At 32.1% G+C, this 25,175-nt stretch overlaps 1 long non-coding RNA gene across 2 annotated transcripts in view; it reads right to left on the reverse strand.

Moving 5' to 3' along the window:
• LOC123558357 (uncharacterized) overlaps positions 1-25,175 on the reverse strand; it is an 82,645-nt gene that overhangs the window by 38,934 nt on the left and 18,536 nt on the right. Inside the window, exon 1 of one of the 2 annotated variants that reach the window (XR_008370978.1) lies at positions 13,405-13,603. The exons of the other annotated variant lie outside the window; for it this stretch is intronic. This is a non-coding gene — a long non-coding RNA (uncharacterized LOC123558357). Of the gene's footprint in view, positions 1-13,404; positions 13,604-25,175 lie in introns of those variants that run through there. 2 annotated transcript variants of the gene reach the window in all.

The raw sequence follows: 25,175 nt of genomic DNA on the forward strand, positions 1-25,175 counted from the left end.
GAAAATTGTATTACTTTTTGTGTAATATAGTAGTTTCTATAGCTTATAAAAAGTAAATGCATTCAGAATAACTTGGCTTTTTGATTTTATCGCTAACGCATAACATGAGTTTGAGGGTAATTCAACAGACATTGCTTAATAAAATGTACCTTTATTTTGACTTAACTGAGTAAGCTGTTTGTTCTTCAATATTTTGTTCTAACTTGAGCTTTAACCGAGAGAGAAATTCCTTATAATCATGGTTACATAGGTGGGATTCGCATGCCTTGGATATAAAATACTAAATAAATATCTATATATTGCATAATACTGAATAACAAAATAAGACTTTATGGCTTGAATTGTCTGACTGATGTTGACGCTTTGTTCACTGCCACTATGAGAAAGTATAACACCTCAGGTTATACAGATTCTCACATTAATATATTTCTACAATATTACATATACATTTGAACATGCAAAGTGACAATGAATCTACACTAGGATGTACAGTTTAAGCACTCTTAGAAATTAGGTCTGGCATATAATAGATAAACACTGACACAGCATGAATCATTAGATAGATGCTTAAACATCTGGCAGTTGCAAACATGACATACCATTATAATGAGGGATAATATGGTGTCATGAAGTGTATTAATACAAATAATCGTATGCCTTCTGGCAATGTTCTAGAATACCTTTTAAATACTTTACAATTTGATATTCGAACCTTTTTATTGTCTACCATATATTTGTAATATTACCAATGATATTGTTTCGACTTTAATTCACTCAGTCCGGGAAATTATAGCCTTGAACAAAATGAAATAATCTACAATGTATCAAGAAAATAACACCATATTAAATATGACATTTATAACATGGTTATGAACACAACAAACTCTTCTACTCTCTCTAACAATAGAATAAAATTTAAGATTTCAATGCAATGTAATCGTTCTTGAGGTAGGGTTCTTTCAATAACGCTAGTCAGCAGAATGATTTTAGTTTAGAAAATGCACCGATATAATAGATATATCAGTCTAGCTCAATCGATCTCATTTGTCTTGAAAGTATGGCGATTTCCAATTGAAGCATTACTATAATATAAATGATATATAAATATGTAAACAATGATAAATATTAAATAATACGAATAATATAAATTTTCACAGTTCGTATTAAGTTTGGTTATAGTCATAAAATATCGAAAATTGTGCCGGTATAGACGCACAACTATTCAGCATCATTAAATGTTTAGAGTCTTATCAAATGAAATCGCGTTTATTGCTCCAAAGTCAAACTTATCACTCAGGAACATTTTGATGAAATTGTATGTCAATGAAATACTTGCAGCATCAGCAAACAATCAGTACCAATCAAATGAGGAATAAACTGAGATAACAGATTTGGAAATAAATTTTGTCTGCTTTGTTGTGAATCTGAAGCCTTTTGGCAGTTCTAGAATTCCATTGAGGATTATTTTATCTAACATGTCGCTATTATCATCCATGTGAAATATTAGAATGAAATATAACCGTGACTGAATATTTCGACGAATTATTCGTTGATTCATTTATCCTATCTGACGCAAAAAGAAATGCACATTGATACGTATGAACATTTAGTAAAGAGAACCGTTATTTTGTTTAACACAAAATTAAGCTATTTTTAAACATCTAAATCAGCCAAATAAATCAGAATCAACACGTGATGGTCCAATTGATAATGATCTGTTGACCTCAAAATCTGTCATTACAATTGCTCCTTCGGAATGTTTCAGGCACGGCTTGGCCTGGCAATCGTCCGCAAACCAGTTGGTCGGTTCATAGGACAGAGCAAGGGCAAGTAGTTTGAAGTCGTTAACATTAATCATTAGATGATGTATGCCCCGTATTATCTCAAATTATGCAATATTTTTAATGTAAATTATGTGTATTTACACAGAACAAATATTACTAATCATCAAACTGATAATAAAAGTTCGAATAACTTAATGAACTTAGCATTAATTTTTGTACATATTCTTGTCCTTTTGGAGTCCATTCAAATTTGATGTAATATTGTCATAAAGTCGGTGCTAGGGAGCGTTGAACTGTTGCAACTTCTTTACCTTTCATGAGCAGACATTAAACCAAATCTGCCATTACGTAGCCTAGTTGCGTTCTGTACTTCTTAGATTTTATTAGTCATAATTCCGATACAAATACATGTAATTTACATAGTTCAATTGAGCTGGATGATCCAAATCTCTATTTCCCAATATTCCTTATTATTAAACATACAGATGTAATAAAGCAATATATAAAATAAATTGGTGATATGTTCAATGTTGACTTTTGAACCTATGGAAAAGCACTATAATAGAAGAAAAAGATTTTACTATAAAATTAAATTTAGATAGGAGGAGGAAAGATAAACACTATACTTATCAAAGTTATTACCTTTCATCAAACATGGTGCAGATATAATCTGTTTTAGCTTTGAGAACATAACTAAGTTAACAATTTTCGAAATTTGTATTTTAGGTCAGCTGATGTACTACGCAAAATTATTGGTTTTAACAAGTTTATAACAAAAACTATTCAAGGAAGCACTTGTCCCTCGATAGATTTTTTTTTCAAAATACGAACCTCTAAGGCGGTTAAATAATACACATAATAAACACAAAATAAATTGGTTACAAATGAAACGTAAATATGCGAGGACATTGCTACATGAAATGAGGCTATATTGACACTGTCAATATTATTGTTTCCATCCTCATATTAATAAACTTGTGATAATCCGTTGTTAAACATGTATTGGCCTGTTTTCTATCCTCCTCTTGTGATGTTTCTTGAATCAATATTCCTAACCCCTTTAAATACAAGTAAAGTGAGACAAATATTAATAATATTTTGCAGGGATTTTTTTTAACTTACATCAAACTTTGTGAATGAAGCTTTTGTTTTGAATGAGATTTCACACAAAATTATGGAAAAAAATCTATGTCTGTTCATATAAGACTGACAAAAATATAATTAACAAAACGTCAGAATGGTGTAAAGGTCAATACATTAAAGGATTACAATTACGTTCTGTTCTGGAATGTATGCAGTTGCGAGTGATTGTTTGAGAGAATATCGGCATAAATACAATATGTGACAATGCAAAGGCATAAATATTCATTTCCAGATGAACAAGTCCATATCACGAGACGAATGTCTTTGTAGAGAAATTGTCATTGAATATTGTGTCACTTTTTAAAAAAAATGAATTACTTTCACAATACACGCTCTTTATACTAAATTTCAGCATCTTCATCGGCCAAATTACTAAACAATAATTAATGTATCAATACCTAGAGTCCAAGATGTTAAATATGTGTGTACTCTCAGAAAACAAATGAAATGATTTTAAATGCGAAAATTTTCTAAATAAATACAATCGATGCACTTACATGTATCACATTAAAAATTTGTTAATGTCTACAAAATGTATATTAAATTCATTGTCGAATATACAAATGTCATATACGAGGCTATCAGTATGTGTACTGGTTTATTTCATTCATCAATATAATTCTCTTTTTTTTTGTTCAATTCAATAACAATTCTACGTACTAGTCCTATCACAAATTTAATCTACTATTCTTTGCACTTTTCCCAAAAGCCGTTTATACTTATGAAATATGATATGAGAAAGATTAGAAATAATAAATATTACGAAATAAATGTACTCTACAAGTTATTTCATGAATTACTTTTAAAATTCAAGGTTCAAAGAAGGACGACATCTAAGTTCAAGATTTTTTCCCCATTTATTGCTAATAAATTTGTAACCTCTAAATAACAAACAAATCAGCTATCATAATAATAATAATAATAAGAATGCTCTTGAAAAAATATAAAGTATCTCGTATGATCAGAGTCCACCAATGTATCTTACACGTACGCACCAATCTACTTGGCGATAATGAAATAGGGTTACTCTGGTTATAAACAATGTCAAACAATGAATAACAACAACTTATAAACATCTAAAAATAATGTATTTTAAACAGTTTAAAACAAGCAGAAGGTCTTTCATTCTCCGTCTATCTGATCTGCTTATTGATGTTTTGCCTGTTTTATAGGTTTTCTGTTCCTATCATGCCAATGTGTCTATGAACTAGTCAAAACACTAAAGCCTTTCATCGTTCAGTAAAATCTGATTATTTTAAAAACCCTTTCAGGTCTGATAGGGGTTTAGGCTTTTTCAAAGCTGTTATTAAGCAGCTTGATTAAAATATCCCAATTGCGAATAAAATTTGAAGGTTTTCCAATTGTCATTTATTGGAAACCAGTACTTTTCACATTTGTAAGTCTGCTGCTTAAGTAATTTACAGAGAGAATGCCTGGTTAAGTTACTGTTTCATATAAAGCATCATTATTTCAGATATATTGATTAAGTTTATAAGATACGGAGCTGATCGTTTTGCAGATACATCATAAAAGAAAGAACAAAACAACTAAATGTACTGTACGACCTTTGTTAACAATATCTCAAGTCAAACACACAGCAAAGTTAAGGAAGGTTTTCTTTCCCATTAGAAACATTCATTTTAAATTACCCTCAAATAGCATCATCCTTGTACAACAAGGAAAAGTTTAGTCCTGCAAGGGATTATGGAACGCCGCAGCTGTCTTATGTCGGGACATTTCATGTTATCATGTCAAAGTGTGGTCTTAACTTGTCAAAACAGTGTCTTATTATGTTAAAAAACTATGTTATCATGTCAAAGTATTGTGTTAACTTGTCAAAACAGTGTCTTATTATGTCAAAAAGCTATGTTAATATGTCAAAGTATGGTGTTAACTTGTCAAAACAGTGTCTTATTATGTCAAAAAGCTATGTTATTATGTCAAAGTGTGGTGTTAACTTGTCGAAACAGTGTCTTATTATGTCAAACAGCTATGTTAATATGTCAAAGTATAGTGCGATCTTGTCTATAGAGCGTATTATTATGTTAAAAAAGCTAGACAAGAGTAAATGATACTGTAAGAAGATAACATAGCTTTGTGACATAATACGACACTGTTTTGACAAGTTAACACCACATTTTGACATAATAACATGACTAATAACATAATACGATACTATTTGGATAAGTTAACATCACTTTTTTACATGATAACATAGCATATTAACATAATAAGACACAGATTTGACAAGTTAGCACAACACTTTGACAAGATAACATGACTAGTTAACATGATAAGATACTATTTGGACAAGTTAACATCACTCTTCGACATGATAACATAGCATATTAACATAATAAGACACAGTTTTGACAAGTTAACACAACACTTTGACAAGATAACATAGCTTTTAAACATAATAGCACGCTGGTTAGACAAGATCACATGGTATTTTGACATGATAACATAGTATTTAACATAATAAGACACTGTCTTGACAAGTTAACATCACACTTTGACATAATAATATAACGTATTAACATAATAAAACACTGTTTTCACAAGTTAACGCCACACTTGGACAAGATAACATAGCTTTTTAACATAATAGCACGCTCGGTAGACAAGATCACACGGTACTTTGACATGATATCATAACGTTTTAACATAATAACACGCTCTGTAGACAAGATCACATGGTACTTTGACATAATAACATAGCACTTAACATAATAAGACACCATTTCGACAAGTTAACACCACATTTTGACATGATAACATCGCATTTTAACATAATAAGACACTGTTTTGATAAGTTAACACAATACTTTGACAAGAAAGCATAGCTTTTTTACATAATAGCACGCTCGGTAAACAAAATCACACGATACTTTAACAAGATATCATAGCTTTTAACATAGTAACACACTCTGCAAACAAGATCATACTTTGACATGTTAAAATAGCTTTTCAACATAATAAGACACTGTTTTGACAAGTTAACACCGCACTTCGACATAATAACATAGCTTTTTGACATAATAAGACACTGTTTCGACAAGTTAACACCACACTTTGACATAATAACATAGCTTTTTGACATAATAAGACACTGTTTCGACAAGTTAACACCACACTTTGACATATTAACATAGCTTTTTGACATAATAAGACACTGTTTCGACAAGTTAACACCACACTTTGACATAATAACATAGCTTTTAAACATAATAGCACGCTCAGTAGACAAGATAACACGACACTCTAACAAGATAACATAGTGTTTTAACATAATAAGACACTGTTTAGACAAGTTAACAACACAATCTGACAAGATAACATAGCAATTTAACATAATAGCAAGCTCAGTAGACAAAATCACACGACACTTTAACAAGATAACATAGCGTTTTAACATAATAAGACACTGTTTTGACAAGTTAACACCACATCTTGACATAATAACATAGCTTTTAAACATAATAAGACACTGTTTTGACAAGTTAACATCACGCTATGACATGATAACATCAAATGTCCCGACATAAGACAGCTACGGCGTTCCATAAGGAATGTTCACGTTACAGAAGATGTTCTGCGGCTCAGTTGTCATTGTTTATACAGCAGCATTAACTTGATTAATTGCATTTTTATTGCATTTCTAGAAAATAACTGGAGTGAATGAGGAAGTGGAAGTAAGGCCATGACCCAACTTCATTAAAAGCAGATAAATAGCTGTTGGCACATAACAATACTATAATCACCATTAGCTCCTGTAAAACCATGCATAACTACATTAAATAGTTTAGAGGAACGATAAACAGCGTTTTGTGTTATGGTACGAAATGAAGTTGTTGTATCTTGACAGGATCCGTCCCGACGGGTTGAAATTACAATAGGAACCTTGCTAGCATTCGAGCACCATGAATGTATTTTAACCTGCTTACTCTGCAATAAACAACTGTCAAATCGAGAACAAACTTATCTGCTGCGTTGAGCTAAAAAAATCTCTTTCTAAATGAAAGTTGTTTGTTATGTATATCGTTTACATTTACATATAAAGACTGCACTGGGCGTTCGTTTAGTGAGACTATTTTCTGTTTCTTGGAACGTGGCCATTATCATTTGATCCTTGTTATTGTTTGGTATATGTGTCTGAACACATAAATGAGCCGCGACATGAGAAAACCAACATAGTGGCTTTGCGATCAGCATGGATCCAGACCAGCCTGCGCATCTGCGCAGTCTGGTCAGGATCCATGCTGTTCGCAAACGGTTTCTTTAACTGCAATAGGCTTCGAAAGCGGACAGCATGGATCCTAACCAAACTGCGCGGATGCGCAGGCTGGTCTGGATCCATGCTGGTCGCAAACGCACTATGTTGGTTTTCTCATGGCGCGGCTCAAATGTTTCTTGCTACTTTGAAAGTGCAATGAAATTTCACATTTATGTTAAATTATTAAAAGCTCTTTAAGTGATTAAATTTAGAATATCAGATGAACAGCCTATCCAGTTTGAAACAAATTTGTAATTTGTCATTCTCTTTGAATTGTTATTTATTTCACTTAAAAATCAATGATATTATTGTTGGCAGAAATTTATACTGCGGTACGATATACGCACTTATTATGGGAAAACAATTATTTTTTCTAACGAATTCATGAAAAACAAATTTTGATTTTCATAAAACAAAATATAGCCTTAATACTGACGATAAAGATAAAAGCTGCATGTAAACCCTTTTTTAACACCCTGGTGTAATTGTCCGTAGCTGTCAGCAAATGAGGCATGTCATCATACTTCAAATTGTAAAATATCAAAAGTAATATCGTAATGTTACCTCACTGCATGTGAAGCGATGGAGTGTTTCAATACAATTCCATTAATGATGATGAAATTATCATAACAGCAGTTATAGCTCTACCGAAAATGAAATAGTGTTAAAATACTCTTACATATATGAGTTAAAATATTTACAAACTACTATATGCGTTTTTATCATGCAAATATTACGTACTTTTAAATAATGAAGCAGATGTGTATTTATAATTAAAGAAATTGTCACTTTAATTTTTAAAGAATTGACGAATAGATGTAACACTGCCCGCCCGCTTAGCTCAAAAGGTAGACCACAGACCTACGGATCGCGGGGTCGTGATTTCGGGCAGGGCTTATGCTCTCCGTGCCGATTTGATAAAATACCTTGTGTCTGATATCATTCTTATTCCACCTCTGATTAGTGTGGGAAAGTTGGCAGTTACTTGCAGAGAACAGGTTTGTATTGGTACAGAATTCAGGAACACAGGTAAGGTTAATTGCCCGCCTTTACACAACTGAAATACTGTTGAAAAAAACGGTGTTAAACCTAAAAAACTAACAAACAAAGATATTATAACTTTGTTACGATAATATTCTCATTATCACAGAAGAATTAATAAAGAAATATTTTGACGTATCCACTATTCTTAGACTAAATAGGTCGGTTTGTAATAAAGTTATACACAAAAAGTAAATAAAGAAAATATCTTAAATGTAACCTATAAGATGTTACCGTTTTTTGAAAACTTAATCACATTTAACATAAACAATGTTATTATCTGGAAATAAATACATTTTGAAATAACTTAATAAGAATTCTTAATGTTTCACTTTTAGAGTACATCATAAATATTAGTTTTAGAATTACCATAAATACTTCGTAGTCTGTCTGGTGTTCTCTGTTTATTTTTTCTCTCGTGTAATATCTGTTCATTTACCACTTATCGTCTTAATTAATTGGTTGTATCGTTCTAAACGCAATCATAATAATATACTAGAATGCAAAAACTAATGAACATTTCGGTAAACAGACAAACATTGACATACTGTAGTACATATTTATGTCATTAATTTTCAAGAGGTATTTCACAGTCGAAAGTAAACTGAGTATATTCCACATCCTAGAACTGTTGTCACCCAGTTGTATCCTGAAGCTTTTTCACCGTAACAACAGGTAGGTAGTAAAGTGCCATTTATCTAGGATACGTACATCTGTTTTGTAAATGAAAGTGAATACACAGGTTTCTAAGGAAATTGATCGCTTGAATAAGCATACTGATAGTAAGAAGAAATGAAATATTATTTCTGGTATAAACTTTCTAAGGTCGCAGCAAAACAATCAGGTAATCATTGGTGCGTTATTATATTTCATCAGCAGCTTTCTATATATCAAAATAAGTTTCACTTACATACAAGGTGTCCATTTCAACCGACACTTACTTTTATAATATTCTAAAAATATATTACCCTTTTGCTTATAAAACAACCAATAACTTTGATATTTTGATAACTGAAATATCATAATATTCCCCTGAGTGCAGTTAACGTTTGTTAATGATTTTTTAAAAGGTATGAATGACAGTTTTTGGATCTAGCAGCGAAACACCAGAGTATCCCTTTGTTTCATAAACTGACGCAATGCTCAAGAGTTCATATTACTGTTTAGTATATATACAATATTATATGTATGATTGAGTTTTTTTTTTAATTCTAACTATGCTTTTATTGAAAATACTTGAAAATATTCGTGGCGAAATGTTTTTAGAGTTTGTTGTTGCATATTTTAAAAGATCGCAAGCTTATATTCATATACTTTACGTACCATCTGATAAGATAATTCAGTAAGGTGACCATTAATTTAGTATACATTAATCTAATTTAGCTGGGTTTTTATGAAAGCTTCAAGTAGATTTGAACTACTCTAGAATCTACATCATGGAAAAGCAAGCACTGGTGTCTTAATGGTGTCTTAAGAGAAGGTTTGGTCGTGACCCTAACAGGGTCTTGTTTTGGGTCGGCGGCACTTAATCACTAAACCTCCGCTCTCTTAGACATAAGTATTAGGGACACTACACAGTTGCATTTATTTTTGTTAAATATTTATGCCTTGCTATATGTACATCGTTTGCTAAATATCTGATACAAACATTCGAGTTCAATGAATGAGGTGTTTTAAAGGAACTCTTTGCAAGACATAAACACGCATATTTAGCTAAATAACAAGTTAAATTCAACACTTCATGCCTATAAGACCGATATTTATGCTTGTTCCTTCAGAAATCCTAGGCAGAGTCGGAGTACGCTTTGTACGGCCGCCACACGGCACTTAAAGCTGATGTTATGTTACTTGATAAACCATTAAGAAGAGCCTTTGGTAGCAAAGGATGCATTCAAGCAAACTTAAAGCAAACTCTGTTTGAACGAGCATGTTCATTACAGGTAATAAAATGTGCAACACCACTCTGCTTAAGCAGACTGACTACATTACTGGCTACGTACCTAATTCAGCAAAGAGCAAATAATTCTTTTACAGGCGCTTTTTAAGTAATGTTTATAACAATTACTCTTAAACCTTTTTTTTTTAACAGGAACTTATTAAAAGTTTCACCTATATACATATGGGAACCACGATAAGCATATATGGCAATGTTTGACAAACGGTATAACTGGAAAAAATCTTAGTGTAGGGTCACCGAAGGACGAAGGAGCATGCTTTGAAATTTCTTCAAAATTGGACAAGTGGTATAACAAAAAATGACGTTAGAAGAATATTTCTATTTTAGGACTGGAGGTCATGTTTTATGACGAATCAAAATAATGTGAAAAATTATGGAGGATGGTCTTGCACTGAACATTTCGGGGAAATTATTTCAAAATCGAAGGAGATGTAAAGAACAACATGCCGTCCGAAGATATTTTTAGTTTTAAGCTCCCTTAGTCAAGTTATTTGACGAATCAGAAAAAATCTTAATTGCCCATAGTGGGGATCCTCAAAAAACAAATTTCATTCAGATTATTTTGAAATCGTCCTTGGGTTAAAGGATGAGACGTTGTTTGAGGAATTTTCTATTTTAGCCCTGGTGGCCATGTTTTCCAACGAACTAGAATAATTTTAACAGATATTGTAATACTGTAAATCAAAACAATATTTGGTTAAATTTCTTTTAAAATCAAGCAAACAGTCTCTGAAGCTTCCAAACGTTTAAACGCATATAATTCTGTATTTTATGTCCCATAAAATGATTCATTTGCCAAACTGGACTCTCTTCTTCGTTTGAATCAGTGACGCAGAAATGTTGGCGATAAGCCGGAAAGTAAATAAAGCCCATTTATCAATCAATCAAGAGTTGAGTTAAATTTTTTCAGTACTAGGTTATATGAGCATTAGGGGATAGTTGTGGTTAACATAAAAGGAACACCTAACCAGTCCCCTAACGGTCATGTTTTAGACTAAGAAATCATCTGGGAAAAAATGGTAGGCTACACAAAGAACTTATCCTTGAAACTAATCATAAACGGGTAGTCGATTTCAAACTGTAATTATTTCGAAATCGGGTCAGCAGTTTCTGAGGATTTTTTTTTTTAACTTTCACTTCTGGTTTCCATGACAACCAAACTTCCGATTGGATATCCTAAATTTAAAACAATCTGAAAAAAACAACCTAAATATAATGCCTGTGAAATTTGGTTGAAACTGGTTTAGGCGACGATGTTCATTAAAGGAAGTGTTAACAGACGACGGACGGACGTGCGACTTGCAACCAACGATCCTAAAAGCTCATAAGGTCAAGAACTGTAATTAAACCCATGTTTTATCCGCAAAGAATATTTTCATCACTTGAACCTCAGTAGGTATAATACTCTATGTCTGTCAGTAGACTTTAAAATTGCCTTAAGACGTCCGATCATCTTTTAAAGCGAAATAAATATGACTGACGAGACTGTCAAAATAAAGAAATGCGATTCATCATCCTATTCCACTCTATTACTTAATTCGAGCCAGTAGAGCATATTTTGCGTGAAATGCGTCATCTAGTAAATCTTTCCCATTGACATTGCTTGAGATTTTGCAAAACGAAATGAAATCAGGATAATTCAGTTCATCCGTTCGAAATTGTTTTATAAAAAAAAATGGCATCCGTAAATTGTAATCTGCAGAAAATTTTCAAGATGCCGTATGTCTTTCATATGAACTAACATTGCATGGATTAAGAAAAAGGCGTTCGAGAAAAGAAAAAAATCTTAAGTTGTGAAATATGAATAGCACTGATTATCTGGTACTATTTCGGAATACCCACGTTAGCGGCTTCAGCATTTGAATATATAAGAAAATGAATTATACAAGACAATACTTTGTCAATACTAATTCTTATTACCTCGAAATTCGTTTCTTATAAGTCTCCATATAGTGTAATGCATTCTACAAAAATGTGCGCATAGGCATTTGTCTACAATAGCTATGAAAATGCAAGTGAGTTAAAAAAATAGTGATCAATAACAATCATCTGAACACTCATTCTTCATCACAAATATTCATTATTATTATTATTATTATTATTATTATACCAGATTTATATAGCGCCCTTTTCATGATATACACGTTCAAAGGCGCTTTACAAATATGAATAACATCCCAAAAATTTCATGAAAAGTCTTGCTCTATAACAGAAATGAATAATCCTCATGCTGCATATGGTTTTCATACTTCTAAAAATATAAATTGATTTACAGTAAGCATTCATAAAGAAAAAGGAAACGTATCGCTAAAACATGGAATCTATAACAGTAAAAAGCTTATTTCATTGACTATGTTGAGTCCAGGTACTTCAGGCCTATCTCCATCTATATGACGTTAATTATTATGTCTAAAGATGCTGAAATTAATATTTCTTAATTTCTTACTCATTTTTCTCAACTAGTTTACTCTGTAAGACGTTTTGCAAAAAAAATCATTTCTAAGAATTACAAATTGTCTGAAAAATTGTACGCTGAATTAAAACATAAAGGTGATATATTGACATAAGCAAAATTATATCAAATTCTTTACAAAATTACCGCGGAATAATAGTTATAATTTCCTAGACAAAAAGTACATGGTATTATACCGTATAAAACAATTTGATTGTATCAAAATAAGTAAAATTTACATTATTATGTAAACAAAATATAAATATGCATTTGTAAGCAAAACATCCCAAATAATATAAAGACAGTTCATTGTCAAAACTTCCAACAGAGTAAACAATGAAAAGTTACTTTGGAAAGTATAGTTTTACATGTTTATCTGATAGAAAGTATGTTTGTAAAGTAATTGCTATCGCACTGAAACTAGTTTTTTCTATTTTTCAAAACTGTATCTAATATTATTCACACTGCCTGCAAGGAAAAAACTTATTTAAAACTCCATTTTTTTTCTTATTTATCTCAAATAAATATTCATCTAACATTGTCTACATTTTACACAGTTTTTATTATTAAGTCTTTAAAAGATTATATTATCGTGTTTGTATTAAAAGACGATGGTCGAAATAAATGCTGACATTCATTATTCAATTTTGTAAAGTTAACTATACTACTAAGGTTAGTCTAAGTTGTTATAGCAAGCACGGTATATTACAAACATGTTTAAAATTATTTATCAAAGATACATTATAAATACCTTAGATCTCCAATGCCTTTAAATATGCATAATTGCAACGCGCATTCATTTATATATCCACAGTTAAAGCATTACGTAACAATTGTTGTTGTATTTTACTCCTCCCTAACACTCATCACAAACACTCAGCATGAACAACAAAAGTCCAATATTATATCGGAAGAATATGGTAGCAGAATGCCAACAGATACATTCACACTGCATACTATCAATGAGATGTACGCATACAAGAATAGAGCGCATTTTACTTTGTATGTCGAGTTGTCTGGAGAACCTTTCCAAATGCTTTTCAATACAATGTACATGTATTCACATTTTGTTATAGATATACCTTGTTTTTATTATTTTTTTCCAATATCGAATCTGTGTATAAAACATATTTGTAAAGAAACGGTTATGAACGAACGTGGTTTATTCTTACAATATATATTTAAATAGACAAATTTTCACAACGCTGTTTCACTGTTAATACATATTTGATCAAGCTAACTCTTTAGTGTTGCTACAACACCGAGGGTTGTTACAAAGAGTTTTAACTTTTTGTTAGGTTTCACGTCACACCAACACAGATATAAGTCATACGGCGACTTTCCAGCTTTACATGATGGAGGAAGACCTAAAAGGCGCCCTAGGAGCGTTATTGAAGCACGGGCGGGCACTTGGTTAGAACCAACCACCTACCTTGCACAAGCTAGCTCAATAGCTTCCCTACATTGAAGAATTCTACATTCAAAGTGAGGTTTCAAACTCACACCTATGAGGGGCAAGTGACCTAATGTTAACGGCCTCAACGCCTCCGCCATGGATGGATGCCCCTTGTTACAAAGAGAGAAATGTGATATGATATAAAATAAGTGTGATACATAAAGCTAATAATAAAATGCAAAATAATACGTTCCATTTGGATTTACAACATGGTTCTATTTCTGATCATAAATTGCCTTAATATATTATAGTTCAAATTATTTGTATTTTTATTCTGACTTAATACCTAATACTAATCCTAATTCAAATTTCAAGCAATATGTTATAACATTTAAATTGAATATAAATATTTTACTCCTATACTTCAATTAAAAATACACGTAGCGATGACGAATAACAATTCTCGATAAAAGGAAAGTTTGTTATAACAATCTAAATGTTTGCAGCTCCTCGACTTGCCTAATAAATAAATTTAATAATTATTAATGTCAGAAATACAGATGTTAGATGTGAATCATAAAACGTTCTGTTAACACAACTGCCAGCGAGAACATTTTAAAAGTTTAAACAAAACGTACAGGGAAATGTTATCACAAGAAAAAACAAATGAAGGAACACACTTTGACATTGGTTAAAAATATTCAGTAGCAAACACATTACTCGGGGAGTTTAAACGGCTTTATGGTTCACCAAATCCCATTCTTCATATTCCCCGATGTTCCAAAAGAAAACTTCATTTTTGTAAAAAATATTTACGAAGTCAAAATGAATGAAAATAAACATTTGCGTTTTCCTTTTAGCCTTGGATAAGAGACACTTTCATAGGTCTGACGGAAAGAATCTTTTTTTCAATGATCAAATAATAATAAACCATTTAAATGTACAGAACATTTGTTGTTAGTTCTGTTTTTTGTGTGTGTGTGTGTGTGTGTGTGTGTTGGTGTATCATTTTAACTTTTAGACTGATAATAAACGTATTATATAGCTACAGCTAGACAGTAAGACGTAATAAATGATATACATGTATAGACATAATTTAATTACTTCACATTGGATTTCACATTAGATCAAAATGAAATACAAAACATTACTTGTATTAATTATTCATTTCTCTTTCACAGCTGAACAATATTGTATCGGAGTGTTTCCGCAGTATCGAACATACTGCAATATAGGTCATGTTTTAGTGAAATGTTTGTTTTCTTTCAAACAATATCTCTTTAAATCTTAACCTGAAAAGCCTAGGTCATTATATTGACATTTTAATGTAGGATAGCAGTCATTATAGAAAATAAAAAGAGAGTAAATAAGGAAGACATCCAGAGTTCTATACCTAATCTGACAAGAACAATGCCAAGGGAGATTTTCCTTCTTCCAACTTGTTTAATTAGTTTCTGATAATTACGTGATAAGCCTTTTGTTTCTGCTACGTACGAACCTCTAGCTTTTCAAACAAACTTGTTTTCTAGAAAACACGCTATATTGCAAGTACTGTTATGACCAGAAAAGTTCTGGTCGTTTAAATTGTATAACTTCTGAAAGAACTGTTATCGACAACAATAAGATAATTAATTTATTTATTTGGAGCTCTTTGCCTAGAGTGACAGAAAGAATCCCAAGGGATTTTGTGTTCTTGTCATACTTGTTTGAGGAATTTCAGTCATTACGTGAACAGCATTACATCTAAATGTTTACAGCTGTGTCAGAGCTTTTATAGTTCTTAAGAGATAAATATAAGCTTAAAAAACTTCGCGAATCTGAGCTGAATCAAGATTGGTGGATCGTTTCCGTTTCGTCTATTTTCCTGGCTACATTCAAGCTTATTTTATTAAACTCATGAGATATTAACATTCTTCAATACGAAAATACTTTTAGATAGGCCGTAAAGATTTTGCATGTTGGCATGATTTGACTTAATAATAGTAACGGAAATTTTATTGAAGATGGTAACTTAACTATTGAAGTTCTTAGTGTTGCTCAATTGTAAAAGACTATATCTAAACTTATTGTTACACCAACAAAGTCAAATATGAGACTGAAAACCTCTGATAATGCCTAAATCGTATTTACATGAATGTTTCATGAGTAACTTATAAACTTTTTAAAAGTCTTTTATAAGGAGCAAAACTTGATCTGTTTGAATGTTTCAGGATATTTTTAGAATTGATAATGTAGTTTTTATTCGTCAGTGTGTTGCGAATCAAGTGAAATTTGCAATGCTTGGTCATATTTACAATAATTATCGAATTATAAATAACGTGAAATGGTAAATCTATTCGTCATTTTTCTATATGAAATTATAATGATAGTTCTAGCCGAACCGTTGTACTGGGAAATATCAAATTAAGATTTTTTTTTTCAACAAACTGGACATAAGAACAAATAATTGTTACGTAATAACCCACTTACCCATAATATGTTGACGTCGTTGTGAAACATCATACTATATGTTGACGTCGTTGTGAAACATCATACAATTACAGACATCCTTTTGACAGTTGTAAGATACAGCCTGGCAGTTGGCGACCTATCTTCCGCGAGCAACCTGCATAGCTCTTACGAACTCAGCAAGCTTAACTACTCGGCCGTGCAGGTCTGTTAATGATTATTTATTACATTGGCCTTTTGAAAGTCATTTAAAATAATCAAAGATTCAAATAAAAAGACGATTTTAATTGATTTAATTTAATAATGTATATATTGATTTTTGATAAAAGCAATTAGTAGTTTGCTGTTGGGTCTCCGAGTAAAAGCAATGGTAACATCAATTATATAACGTTTCATTTTAAATTAGCTACGTTTCCTGTCATAACATTATTTATTAACAGCACCGCTGTGGGTAAATATACAAATATTGTAAACGATGTATCAGACGCAAATTAAAATAATTCATATTTCATGTACATATTATTACTGTAATTTATTTAATCGCTCTAAATAAAATATTAAAGTGTTGATTTTACGGTTCGACACATAATATCAAAGAAAGAAATGTTGTCTATATAATTGACTTTGTTGCAGATTAGCAACATTTGTCAATGTCCTTTTTTCCAGGCTAATGATAGTGCAAATATTGTTAATAATATTTAAATACAATACTTCATCAGTAATTGTTTAAAAAAAATGGATGAAGCATTTCTTCCGTTAAGTAAGCCTTTAATTAAACTTTTAATTGCCAAAAACATCGTTAAAATACGTAATGCTACTCTTTTAAAATATTTTAACAAAGTGACTTCGCATAAAAGAACAATGACAAATGTTGCTGCTCCAAATGTATTAAAGTTATTCATATATCAATTACTTCGCCGATTTAGGAATTAGCAATACTCATAAAAATCTGCACAGACATTATACAGAGGGAGAAAATTGAGCTAGAATAATCAGGCGACGAAAGTGGAACATTAATCAATAATCTTTCTGCGACAAGAGCAATTTCAAGATTCATTCCTATAGACATTGGAAAACAAAAGTTTGGAGCGGTAGTATAAATGTCGCAGGAAATATCTTTAATTTATTTTGATAAAATCTTATAAAAAATGATCAAAGCAGAAACTGTTAACAGAAATATGGTGAGTATCGTTCTTTTGCTAACATTGTTCAATGAGTAATTGTACATTTCTGAGATTGCTCATGTTTTATCATCAAACAGTGGTAAATGTATATGGTTTATAACTCTTCTTACATGTTTTATTACATAATAAATTAAGTCCTCGTTATGACGTGTCAAACAAAATTCAATACTTATTTTACAGTCTTTTTAATTTAAATTTAATTTAATTACGGCCCAATTTTGCAGAACCATTTTCAACATTTCTGTGAATAGAAAATAATAATAAGCAATGCCACGATAGGACTGTAAAACACCCTTAAGGCCAGTATAAGCTGAAACGTTGTTAGTGTAATTTATGTCAGACTGTAATGATCGATTGTCCTTATATTTTCAGGATACGTCATCTAAAGTCGCGGAGTTGAAGTAATATCCCGTTGCAGATTCATAGGCAATTTTGTTTTCAGTTATTAGTGTTTTTACTGATAATTAATCAGTATTGTTTTCTTGTGATACGGCTTACATTTTTGATCAACTAGAGATGCAAGAAAAAAAACGTTAGTGATGAGCATGGTAACATTTCATAATACTGCATGTAATTGGAACAAAATTTCAGTTCCAGTCCACTATTTTTTTAACATTTCAACACCCGTCATACCTGTACTACAGAACAGAGATTTTATGTTTATGTGCTCAACAGTTTTAATGATCTACAAATAACAACGACACTTGTCAAAATAATTTCAAAGCAGTTCATGGTTAAGTTCCTGCTTCGTAATTATTATCAGATAACGCGACGTCCTTACCATGTGTGTTCTAGAATAAAGCTCTGTAGTTAGAAAAATCGTCAATTTCAAATTCAAACGTTTCTTTGCTAGGCACTAAGTATTGTATTTCCATGATGGTAATTACACATGCTTTGCATGATGAATTTGAGAAATAACAAGTATCTAGTTACAAATTAACAGCGCATGTATAAGGTCAAGACAATGTGTTTAATGTCTAAATATATTGTTAAATTAATGTAGTAGTATGCACAGTTCCTGATGTATTAAGGTGAGTTTAGACCACATTTTTTTTTCTGCAGTGTAAGATGGTTATAATTTTATGTTAATAAAACTATACTGAAAAGAGAATATTATGACTGAAGATGAAGTTGTGAAACGCATTATTTCACAGAGAGCCTAAATTGACCACTTTTAAATCTTGTAGAATCGCTGTATTATACCAGTATTATCAGAATGATTTCATGTAGGAGGAAGAAGTAGGTTACTAGGTCGTGGTAGGTCTTTAAGAGTGATTTACATTCCTATCACAATGTCATTTATTATCATTTTCTATTTATAGGAACGTTAAAATGGTGCTGCAAATTAGTGCTGAATTAAATTTGTTAAAACAAAAATGTATAATTAGTGTTGAATTTTTTTGTTTGAAACATCATATCGATGACATAATTTGTTATTTTGCATGAATATTTCTCTTTGGCATTAAGATATAACATGTTAGAAAACCTTTAAGACATATACATACACCACCATCTGATGATAAAACATGAGCAGAAAGGTACAACAGTGAATCAAGGGACAATGACTCACTGAACTATGTAAGCAAAAGAACGATATTCACCATATTCCTATTAACATTTTCTTCTGTGATCATACTTTCTTATATAAAATTTTATCAAAATAAGCTAAAGATATTCCACGTGACATTCATACTTCCGCTCAAAACTTTTATTTTGCAATGTCTATGGAAATGAATCTTGAAATTACTTTTGTCTCAGCAAGATTATTGATTAATATTTCTTTTTCGTCGTCTGATTATTCTTGGTAATTGATTTAGCTCAATTTTCTCCCTCCGTAATGTCTGTGCAGATTTTCTGAGTAATACTTATTCCTAAGGCGGTGAAGTATTTGATATATGAATGACTTTAATACCTTTGCGGAGTAGCAACATTTGTCACTGTCCTTTTACCCGAAATCACTTTGTAAGAAATATTTACAGCAGACATTGATTTATTTCTAAGTGTTTTCCTTTTTTATTTTTATTTCTTTTTCTTAAAAATATTTAACTTACTGTGCGTTTATTTTGTAAATATCAAGCGTCTGATTTATACTTGGAAGACATACATACCATGCCATTGGGTATAATGTTAGTACTATTACAGTGTTGCAACAGTTCCTACGAGCTGTTAATGGCCATTTAACTTTCTTTGGATAAAAATGTCACTATTACTCATATCAACACTTTCTGTCTCACTAAAATGGGATATAACGTATGTTTCTTTTACTTTTCATTAATATTTAGTTCTATAGAATGATCACCATGAGAGAAAACAAGACGGACATATAAATAATCTTGAGTATTTGTCTAAAAATATGAAGTATAAAATGCTGACTTCCAAAATTATCCAAACAATAAGTAAAAGATCAAATATTGGTATGAATCTAATAAACAGTGGTGGTTTCATTAGAAATAGCATAATAGTCTGATTAGAAATACAAAATTACATAAAATAAATCAACACTAAATATAGAGGTTTGATATTAACGAAATACGTGGCAGTTTCTGTAGAAATGGTACAAACGTGTTAAAACTTTACTATTAGTACAAAAATGTATGAAGGTAACAGAACATTAGAGGTCGAAGATGTTACATACCATAATTTTATATAATTAAAAGGGGTATAGCGCATTGTTCAATTATGATGTACGAGATGGAGATGAGAAAAATCATTGCTTTGTTTACAAAGCGTCCACGCTTAAAAGACTGGTAACAACTGGTTGAATATACGATCGTATGTCACTGAAAGATGATAATTTAGTAAGTGTTAGCTATTGCTTAGGCAATAAGAATATAATTGTTTTCCCTGTTATTTCAAAAGCGTTGCAACAGTTTACTTTCTACAGTGCAATGTTTTTGGTTATAAATTAGGATCTCTTACTAAAATATTATGTAATTTAAGTTTGTACCTCTGGTCATTTTCATAGTACTTACACTTTATGGATTTTTCAGAAAAGTCTTTTCCGCCTAACACGTGTAAAATAGTTGCCATAAAAGATCAACTCTAGAACACGAAGAAAATACGTCGCATTGACATAGGAGAAATATTTTACTGATGCAAAGTTGGAAATTTCGATGAATGTAATGTATGTAACGTTTCCGTCCATAATGCGTTTGTTTTTGTTTTTGTTTTTTTTTTTGTAAAATATTTTCATTTGTACAAAAGCAAACAAAAGCCGCAAGATATATTTTCCTAAAATAAAGTTTGCTCTTGAAAGCGTACGTACGAACTGTATTCGTAATAACATTGACAGTAGATGTGAGATTCTTCAAATGTAAGGGCTGTACGTCATGTTGACATGTTACCAATTTTTTAGACATGATAATGCACAGAAACATTTTTATAAGCTTTTAAAATAATAACAGAAAATAAAATCGTCTAAGATGATGCTCTGATAAATATTACCAGTTCAGAATATGCTAATATGTGATAGGTATACCAAGCATTAAATAGTGGAACGACCATTTACGCGTGTAAACCGAAACTTAGGAGATCAGTTAAAGACACAGAACGCAACCAAGCAAAATAACGGCAAAACACGGTTTCGTATAGTCTGCTCATGCATGAATTGTGCATCCCCTAACGCCTCCTAGCTGCAATACAAGCAAATCTCTATAAACGGCAATACTGAATGATCTCTTTTATTCCAAAGTATAAAAAATAATACGTGTACCACTGCGACTTTTCACACTTAAAACACGTATCTAGGGCATATCGCACAAAACAGTAATATCATTTATTATTCATAATTTGCTCTATGCTATGAAGACACTTAATTACTACAGCCTGAATTATGTCCACATTATACAAGAGTTGACTAGTATTTTCAATGAATAATTCATTTCATTTTCAAATTACAAACATGTGTTTCATATTTGTTTCAGTTTCTACAAGATTGACCAACTGTAAATTAGCTCATTTACAAAGACACTTTGTGATTTAGTTCTCCATCTGACTTGGGTCGATTTATTGTTATTTGATGTATTTAGAAAATGAAAACAAAATGCTAAATAGCAAACTTTATTCACTGCATTTAACTGAGTTTTAAAATTTGATTTCTATATTTTACTTTGCATTAGTGCAATACTACCTTAGATAAAATTTAACCAGAAACAAATATATAATATGAGTTATAATGATACTATGTACATGTGTTTGAAATTAATATGTAAATCCCGTGGTACAGAAATCATCTACGTTCCAAGTAAGCATATCAGGGACTAATGCATTCATTTTTAAAGCCCACTGATTCCATTAAATTTATCAATAAGCATTATAATCTGAGAACTGTTTGTTAATGAATACAATTAAACTATTAGTATAACATATTATGCACATGTTTATGTCAAAACGCATGACTTCAAAATATGATTAAACGTAATTAAGACAAATACGAACATGTGCGCTGAGACATTTAATTACAGGTATCGCCTTTGGTTATCATATTGTGCCGCAAAAGAGATACGTAAAAAGCAAAGATCAAAAACAATGTACTCATTTTGCTTATGACTACAATAACCATAAAAATGCAGTAATCATAGTTGAATTTGCTCCTGATCTCTGTAAATACAAACGCCCCTTTGAGAGCGTTACAATTATTTTCCTTTCTTATTCATTTACATTGCGCAAGCATATTTCACAGTAAGACAATAAATGATCTTAAAGTATTGTTATGAAACTACTCAAACATTCAGTGTAGACGACGGAGTGAAATGTAGTTATTACCAAAACAGTGTCAGTATAAATTTTGACTGCGTTTGTGCACATGAGACACATATTTACCGAAATCCGGGGTAGGTAACTCAATATATGCATAGTCGATACTTAATCAATGCGTCTTACGATTTTGTGTATGAAAATGTTCGTGTGCCTCCAAATAAGTAAGCGCAACTACAGTGTAAAAATGAGGAGAGATAATGTATAGGTGCATCAACTAAGTTCGTTTTATGGGTTTCTTAGACTAATCAGCATGTACTCTTGGTGGACGGATAGCTCAGTGGTTTGCACACTGGCCATCCAATCCTGAGGTCGGGGATTCGATCTCCGGCAGCTACTCGGGAATTTTCAGACACGCATTTCAGTGTTTCCCAACCAAGTAGAGGTGTATTGGTCAGGAACCCAGGCAATCCTTGCGTGTATCGGTGCTATACACTGGGCACGTTAAAGAACCAGGCTGTCTATTCGCATCGAGCTAGGCTAAGTTAGCCGGACAAGCCTGTATCTGATTTCTGATCTCTCTGTCGTGGGGGCTTTGTCTCACTCTGTCCCTCTGCTCAGATCGCTCTGTGTCTGTACTAGTAGAGGATGAATTATGCGCCCTGTGTGGCTGCCTTTGAACGTGAAATTGATCATGAAAAGGGCGCTATATAAATCTGGTATAATAATAATAATAATACTCTGTGTCAATGGTGTGACGAAGAGTAGTGTTCTGGAATCTGACTGTCAAAAATAATAAACTTGGTGCACGTAGAACGGTCAGGTGAAAGATATTTAAGGCTGGGCAAAGCAGTTCTTGGTTAATATCCACTATGAATATTAAATAGTACTAATTTTGGAAGACACTTCTAGAAGTTTTAAAACATTGTTTCGAATAGAGCCAATATATGGATTAAAATCAGTATTTACACCAATGTCACCTCTAAAATTAGGTCATCTGTGCAAAATGGAAGTACAAATCTCCTTAGCAATGCCCTACCCCAAAACTTAAAGTGTAAACATCCGATAATAATAATGTCAAAATTCACTATTGATGTTAAAGGTGTCCATAATTACTGTCAACCCTAAAAACCGACAAAGCTTGTGGCCCTGATGACTTAAAACCAATTGTTCTTAAAAAATGGGTGTCCAAATCGCCCCACTAGTTACCAAGTTATTTCAAAAATTCCTTGACACTGGTACCATACCAGCTGACTGGTTCAAGCAAACGTCACTCCTCTTTTTAAAAAGGGGAATAAAAGTAACCCTGCCAACTATCGGCCAATTTCTTTGACATGTGTTCTCTGTAAACTATTAGAGCACGTTGTTGCATCCAATATTACAAAGCACTTCCAGGTCAAAAGTACTCTTTATGACTTACAGCACGGTTTTAGGGAAAACAGGTCATGCAAAACACAACTCCTAGAACTAGTTGAAGATCTGTCAGGAAATTTAATCCAAGGTCACCAAACAGACTTAGTACTGTTGGACTTCCCGAAAGCGTTCGATAAGGTCAACCACCTGAAACTTCATCAACATGGCGTCCAGGGCAACACTTTGCAATGGGTCAATTCCTTCCTGATAGGCCGAAGCTAGACAGTCTTAGTTGATGGGGAAAGTTCAGTTGAAGTCCCAGTAACATCCGGAGTACCCCAATGTTTCTAGGCCCTCTTCCCTATCTATTATACATAAATGACCTGACTGAAAATATAGCTTCACAGGTCCAGTTATTTGCTAACGACACTGCTGTTTACATCACCGTCAAAACCTCTTCTCATGAAAGTATCCTTCAATAAGAACATGACAGGTTACAGGTCTGGGAGAGCAAATGGGACATGGAGTTTAACCCCTGAAATGTACAATGGTAAATATCACTAGGCCAAAAACCCATATAGGTCCAAATACTCACTCCATGGCCAAATCCTTGAAACAGTAAGTGATGCAAAATATCTTGGAGTCACTATCTCCTCAGACTTTAACTGGAGCAAACATGTTAATCAGCTCATCTACAAATCTAGTCACCCACTAAAATCCCAAACGTTAAAGAGTTTGGCTATAGAACTCTACTGTTTTATAAAATTGTAAATGGACTGGTTGCAGTGCCAATGCCCCCTTACATTATACCCCCTAACCGCTTCACTAGACACATGCACCCCTTGTCTTACAAGCAGATCATTACATCCTGTTATTATTACAAATTCTCTTTCTTCCCAGCTACTACAGTTCCAAGGAACTCTCTTCAAACCGAGGTTGTGCAGGTCCCTACTCTGGAACAATTCTGACAGAGAGTGACCAAATGTTCCCACACGATCTAATGTGAAAAAATGATGTTTTTAATCTCTTTTAACTGTTTGTACTCCTCTTTTTAATAACACTGTCATCTTGATTTTCAACACTTTACGGATACATTAGTATTAATTTTACACTCCTGTACAAATCTTTAAATCTCTCGCATAGACGTGCACCTGCACTTAATACTCGGAAAGAGGGCATGGCAGTATAAATAGATAGATAAATATAGTGTATTGGTTACGCAATGATTTCTAAAACTTCGTTTACACTGAAGAATATAATGCAATAGCCGAATGTAATGCATTTTTTGACATGCTAGCGATGTCATTGTGTACACTATCGTTTTGACAGAGTCTATTGAAGTGCGACTGAATGGACTTAATGATACACATGGACCAGAAAATATAACAAAAATGAATCCAAGCAAAGGCTTATTACTCAGTTTACTTCCCTTTTGTGGTTTTAATA

The sequence above is a fragment of the Mercenaria mercenaria genome, chromosome 5, assembly GCF_021730395.1.
Source record: "Mercenaria mercenaria strain notata chromosome 5, MADL_Memer_1, whole genome shotgun sequence".
Classification (NCBI taxonomy): domain Eukaryota; kingdom Metazoa; phylum Mollusca; class Bivalvia; order Venerida; family Veneridae; genus Mercenaria; species Mercenaria mercenaria.